At 49.8% G+C, this 6287-nt stretch overlaps 1 pseudogene; it reads right to left on the reverse strand.

Annotated features, from left to right (window-relative positions):
- Positions 1-1931: 1931 nt before the first annotated feature.
- On the reverse strand, positions 1932-6078 carry LOC104867382 (annotated as a pseudogene).
- Positions 6079-6287: the final 209 nt, after the last annotated feature.

Below are 6287 nucleotides of genomic sequence, written 5' to 3' on the forward strand. Positions count from 1 at the left end.
CCTCGCAAAGCTTAAACAAAAAGTATTTTTAAAATTTTGTTTTCCAAACATCACCCACCAAAAGCACAGTGCAAGCAAAAACCATGCCTGTGGCTCGTGATGGTGAAACAGCACTAGCCTAGTGGACCCTGGAGGCTCTGGTCAATCCTCTGTACCCAGGCACCACGGAGGACGCGGCTGGGAATATGGCAAAGGACAGGATTAAGGCTGGAAATGTTGCTTAGTGACAGGGCGTTTGCGGAGTGTGGGGGAGACCCTGACTTTGAGCTCCAGCGCTCCAGGGGAGGAGGGGATAAAAAGCTGGGAACCAAGCTAGCGCAGAAGCTGGGAGACATCAGGAGTCCTAGAACTTTTACCCTGACAGCTACAAAAGGCTCTGGGCCAGGAGACGCGGACTGGAAAGAGTCTAATTATTAGACCCCTGGCTATAGCTGCAACCCCATGGTAAAAGGGTAGGTGAGAAACCATGGAGAAGGAAGTTACCGGAAACCAGTCGGACAGGTTTGCACCCTAATTCACACTACGTGGGTTGGACCTCTGTGGTCCAAAAACCCCACCCAGGAATTTAAAGTGACCTTGGGTTGGTGACGCCCTCAAAACTACATGAAGCAAGACCTCAAAGAAGCCAACAGATAAAAAAAAGTTCCAAAGGAAAACGATCTCACAAAAAAAAAAAAAAAAAAAAAAAAAAAAAAAAAAAAAAAAGCCACTCTAGAGTCTCCTAGGAAGAAAACAAAATAGGGAGCGGCCTGGGATTTAGCTCAGTGGCGCCGCGCCTGCCTCGCAAGTTCAAGGTCCTGAGGTCTATCCCGGTACCGGAAAAAAAATAGGAAAGAGACAATACACAAAGAAATGGCTATTCCGGGCTAGGATTTTTGAGTATCAAGTTTTTTAAAAAGGTACTACTTTTCTGCTTTCAGAGCTGCACTGGCTGCCTATGCTTCTTTGGTAAAATCCTAGTCCTAACCCACCCTCATTAGTCTATAAGCGCGTCTCGCGTCTCCACCATCTATGCCGCAACACCCGCGCGGTTCCACCTCCCATCCACCGCCAGCCTGACGGACTACAAAACCCAGCATGCCACGCGCTGAGGCCGCACAGGGACGCGCCTCCCCCGGCTCCGGCCTCAAGGTGAGCGCGTCCAAACGCAGCGCCTTCCGCCGGAGCCCTCGCCACCGTCCCGACAACTCAGTCTCGCGTCTCCACCATCTATGCCGCAACACCCGCGCGGTTCCACCTCCCATCCACCGCCAGCCTGACGGACTACAAAACCCAGCATGCCACGCGCTGAGGCCGCACAGGGACGCGCCTCCCCCGGCTCCGGCCTCAAGGTGAGCGCGTCCAAACGCAGCGCCTTCCGCCGGAGCCCTCGCCACCGTCCCGACAACTCACAACCCGGCGCGGCGCGTGTCGTGGCGTCACAGTACCGCCCATCTCCAAGGAGGATGGCGCAGGCGCGATAGACCCTTTCTAATGGCGGCTGGCGATACCCGCGGGCCCTACCATCTCTCTTTGGCGGTTGTTTGAAGGCTCCCGGGGAAAGGCAGAGGCCGGACGTAGGCGCCACCTCGTGACTCGAAGTGGCGAGGAGCGCCTCTTTCCTCTTACTTCCAGCACCAACTCTGAGCTTCTGTTCATTGAGGTATTTTCTTTTTCTTTTTCTTTTTTTGTCTTGTTTTGATGCCGGGGATCGAACTCAGGACCTTGCGCTTGTGAGGGAGGCGCGATGCCTTTGAGGTAAGTCCCCGGCCCTGATAGAGTTTATTTCAAATATTCACCTGCTATGCTGCCTGCTCCTAGATAGTAATGGTCTTCCATTACCTCGTGGCCAGTGCCAAATCCTTTCGGAAACTTTTTAACCCTTAAATTCTTTATTCAAAAATACAAACATGAGCACGAAAACCCTGTGCACACATGTGGAGTGGTCCGCCTCACACGCTGACGTCCATGAGATGTCCACACGGCCACTGGCCTGCAGCCCCCTGCCGTCCTGGGAGACACCTGGGGGACTCTGTGGCCACCGCACCCCGCATCCATGGAATGTCTAGGCCACGCGCCAACATAGTGAGCAGCGTCCGACTACAGGGCCAGGTCGGCCGCAGGGGCTGCTGTATCATCAGCACACATGTCTGTGGAGTTCCACGGGAATAAATAAGAACTCCTCCATGAGAGGTTGGCGCTCCCACGGAAGTCAGCGCGGCGGTGGATGTTCTTATGAGGGTCCCCACAGGCCAGGGAATGTCACAGCAGCTCCAGTTCTCATTCCCACGTGCGTGGTCCGCATCTGCCAGTGGAGATGGTGCCTCGAAGAAGGGCCTTTGGGCCAGCAGGTTCTGCTGCCCTCCCAGCTTCTGGACCACAGGGCTCAGCTCCACCTTGTACTCGGCATCCCACGGGTTGCCTGCAGGCTCCTCGGCCACCAGGATGTATTTCTCAGTAGCAGACCTCTCCCAGTCGGAGAGCTCTGGACTCTCATGGTTGCTGTCCCTGAGCAAGGACGGACACCTGCTCCTCTCTGCCCATGATCCAGGTACTTCTCGATGTTGCTTCAGGAACTGCTTAAGGCTGCACAGTGTGATCCTCCCTGGACACTGCAGCTTGACAGGGTTCACCCTCTGGCTCAGGCAGTCCTGGAAGGGTAGCACCTTGATGTCTAGCTGACCATACTACTCCCCATAGAAGAACTCCAGTTCAAACATGGACAATGCCAAATCCCTGTCCAGAACCGGTACTTGATGCTAGTCAGGGTTTTCTTGCCTCTTCAGAGATAAAACCAGACGAAGTTGGTGTAGCTGATTTCCCCTCCTTCTATACGTTCCTCCCTCATGTCACAGCTCCTTAGAAGATTCTATCAACCACCTTGGCAGAAATGATTATGCCCAGCCAGGTTCTGCACATCAATGAAGAGGTTGTGGTCAGTGTTGAGCTCCCAGAACTTGCAGTAGATGACTTAGAAGTGCTGGTAAGAAAAGAACTCTGACAGCTGGTTGATGTCCACTTTCTCTTCCAGCCACATTCTAAAGGAAACTGCTCCTCTGCAGCTCTGTGAATGTAATCCTTCTGGACCAGGACCTTTTGACCTGTGCTGATGTAGCAAGAGTGGAGCTTGGAGACCAGCTTGAGGAAGAATAGCCCCAGGTGTGTGTGCATCATGTCCTGCAGGAAGGGCACAAAGTCCTCCTGCACCAAGTAGTTGCACCCAGGACTCATGAGCAGGTACACAAACCTGGCCACGAACTTGTGGATGGACACAGAGCCAGTGCACTTCCCCTTGTACTCTTCTGTCCTCCAAGAGGCTCACAGCCATGCCATTAGCCTTAATTGTTTCAGTGGTGATCTGCAAACCTGGATACTAACCACTAACCAGCAGCTGGTGGCTCTCAGATACCAGCCATGGACCAGTGGAATTAAAATCACCTGAGAAACCCAACCCCCAAGCTACTCAGGTCTGGGGAGGGCCACAGTCTCCATCAAGAAGGCTCCTGATGTCTTGATCCTTATCCAGCCCTGGATTCGTGGCCTTTGTCTCTTAATATTACCTTCTAGTTAATCTCCAACCCTCTGAACCCCTCCTCCCCCCAAATTGGTAGGTCTCCCATGATGAGTTCTGGTTGTTCTCGGAAACTCCAGGTTTAGATAAATTACACATTTAGCCTGCCTGCCAGGCGTGGTGGCGCATATCTGTACTCCCACTCAGGAGAGTGACACAAGAGGATCACCACAAGTTCAAGTCCAAGGCCAGCCTGTGCTACATAGTGACCTCAAGGACAGCCTAAACATCATGGCAAGACCCTGTCTTGAAATATAAAATAAAATAAATAAATTTAGCCTGCCAGCCAGACATGATGGTATATACCTGTAATCCCAGCAGGAGGTTCGCCATGAGTTTCAGGGCAGGCTGAACTACACAGTGAGACCCTATCTCAAAAAGAAACCAAAAATTTAAAAAATAAACAGCCTGCCAGTCTCAGACCTTACAGACCTCACTTTCTTTTCCCTTTTTTTTTTTTTTTTTTTTTTTTTTTTTTTTTTTTTTATTTTTTTTTTCTTTTTTCTCTTTTTGGTACCAGGAATCAAACTCGGGGCCTGATGCTTGTCAGGCAAGTGCTGTGCCACTGACCTACATTCCTGGCCCACTTTGAAATGGATCTACATGCTCAGTTCTGTGGCCTTTCACACTGAAGCTTTCACATTTATAGTCACAAGAATGAGAAAAAGGATACTAGTGGAGAGAAGTATAGACCCGAGTTTAGGGATTCGACTGTACTGAATATGACTGAAGGCTCCATGTGCCTTTTATGTGACATGGGGCAGAAGTTAAACACACATAAACCCCGGGATTGCTGAGCTACTTCCAGACCCTTGTGAATAGCCTAGGTATGGTGCTCTGATGTTGCTGTAGGATTCTCTGCCATTGTAAATTCTAAGTGGTGCTTTCATTAGGGAACAGGATCTGCTATTTTCTGGATGAAAGTTCACTTCCCAGTTTATATGCAGTAGAGTGGCCTTCTCTGGGCTACCAGTCACTCTAGTGATAATGTACAGATGAGTAAGGAAGCACTTACTGAATCAAGAGGACTGAAACTGTTGCTCCTTGCTGCAAAGCTCGCTGTCCAAGCAACACAGCTGCCTGGCTCCTGAAGAACAGGGCTGTGATTCAAAGGCCACAGAACAAAGCTTGAATAATAAACACAGCCAGGTGTGGTGGGTGTACACTTGTAATCCTAGTGCTTGGGAGGCTGAAACAGGAGGATTGCCCCAAGTTCAAGGCCATCCTGGACTACACACGAGACCCTGTCTTTAAAAAGGTTGGCGGGGGGTGTGTGGCAAACAATTTGAGTTTGAAGATCTGGAGTTCAAATTGCCATTTAACTATGAATTTGGACAAGTCACTTTACCCCTGCGAATTATGTAAAACAGGATGCTGAGGCAAAATTACAAGTTGGAGTCCAGTCTAAGCAACATATCTACCTGTAGCCTGTCTTAAAAGGGGGTGCGAAGCTGGACGTGGTGGCTCATGCCTGTAATCCCAGCACTCAGGAGGCAAGGCTGAGGCAAGAGGATCACTGTGAGTTCAAGACCAGCCTGGGCTACATAGTGAGTTCCAGATCAGCCTCAACTACATAGTGAGACCCTGTCTCAACAAAAAAAAGGGGTACAGTGCATCTCAGTGCAACAGCCCTGCGTTCTATCCCCAGTGCTCACACACACACACACACACACACACACACACACACACACACACACAGATACTATCCAGCCCACAGCATATACTCAGGAAATTTTTATTCTTTCATTTTTCCTTCCTTCTTTTCCTAAGAGCAAAGTAATTCAGGTGAACCCAAATTTGTTCTCCCTCCCCATGTACTAAATTACACACAAAAAAAAAATATCAGCTTGCTGTTTTAAAAGCAGTGTTGGTCTATATAGATCATTTGTGGGTCCTTGGCTTTAATACTTTGTATCGCACACTCTGGTTTTTTACTATAAAAAAGATTACAGTCTCAGTCAAACTCCATCAGCGATACTGCAGTGCAGCACATCTGTTCTCTAGATGTGCTCTGTGAGCTGCAAGGTCAGATATCCCTACCTCCCTCTCCACACACAGTGGGCCTGTTTGGGTTCTCAGACGAGCACCCATTTGAGCACCTGCATTTCAAAAGGTGAGCAAAGCACTGCCAACCCCTGCGATGCAGATCAGATTCCCAGTGTGACTGTAACACAACTGAGGATGGACTCTGTGACTTACCACCTAGGTTTGAGCCCGAAATTACTCCAGAGCTGGAAACAAACCCAGGGGCGAGGCATGGTGGCACACATCTGTCATCCCAGCACTCAGGAGGCTGAGGCAGGAGGATCACAAAGTGTGAGGTCAGCCTGGGCTACATAGTGAGTTAAAGGCCAGACTGGAATACAGAGAGACCCTGTCTCAAAAAAACAGGAGATGAGAAAAAAAAGTTGACAAAATCTCATGTTTGGAAAGAAGGAAGTTTCTCCAGTGGCTTGAGCATCACCAGGCAAAGCTTGCACTTTCTGCTGGGGTGGGGACTCAGTCTTGATTTCTCCAGGAGGAGCCATGCTGCCACACTGTCCACTCCTTCCTGAGGAAGCAGTCTTTCTCCTTAAACACTGTGTGATGAGCGCCCCCGGAACCAAAATAACAATGATGATAATGTGATGAGTCAAATTCAGTTTTGAAGATACCGAGGCTCTAGTTCAAGCCCACCCTGGATAACTTAGCACTTAGAGAGACCCTGTCTCAAAACACAGTAAAAGAAAAAAAAAAG

The sequence above is a fragment of the Fukomys damarensis genome, unplaced genomic scaffold, assembly GCF_012274545.1.
Source record: "Fukomys damarensis isolate Sample0158 unplaced genomic scaffold, DMR_v1.0_HiC HiC_scaffold_16, whole genome shotgun sequence".
In the NCBI taxonomy this organism is placed as follows: domain Eukaryota; kingdom Metazoa; phylum Chordata; class Mammalia; order Rodentia; family Bathyergidae; genus Fukomys; species Fukomys damarensis.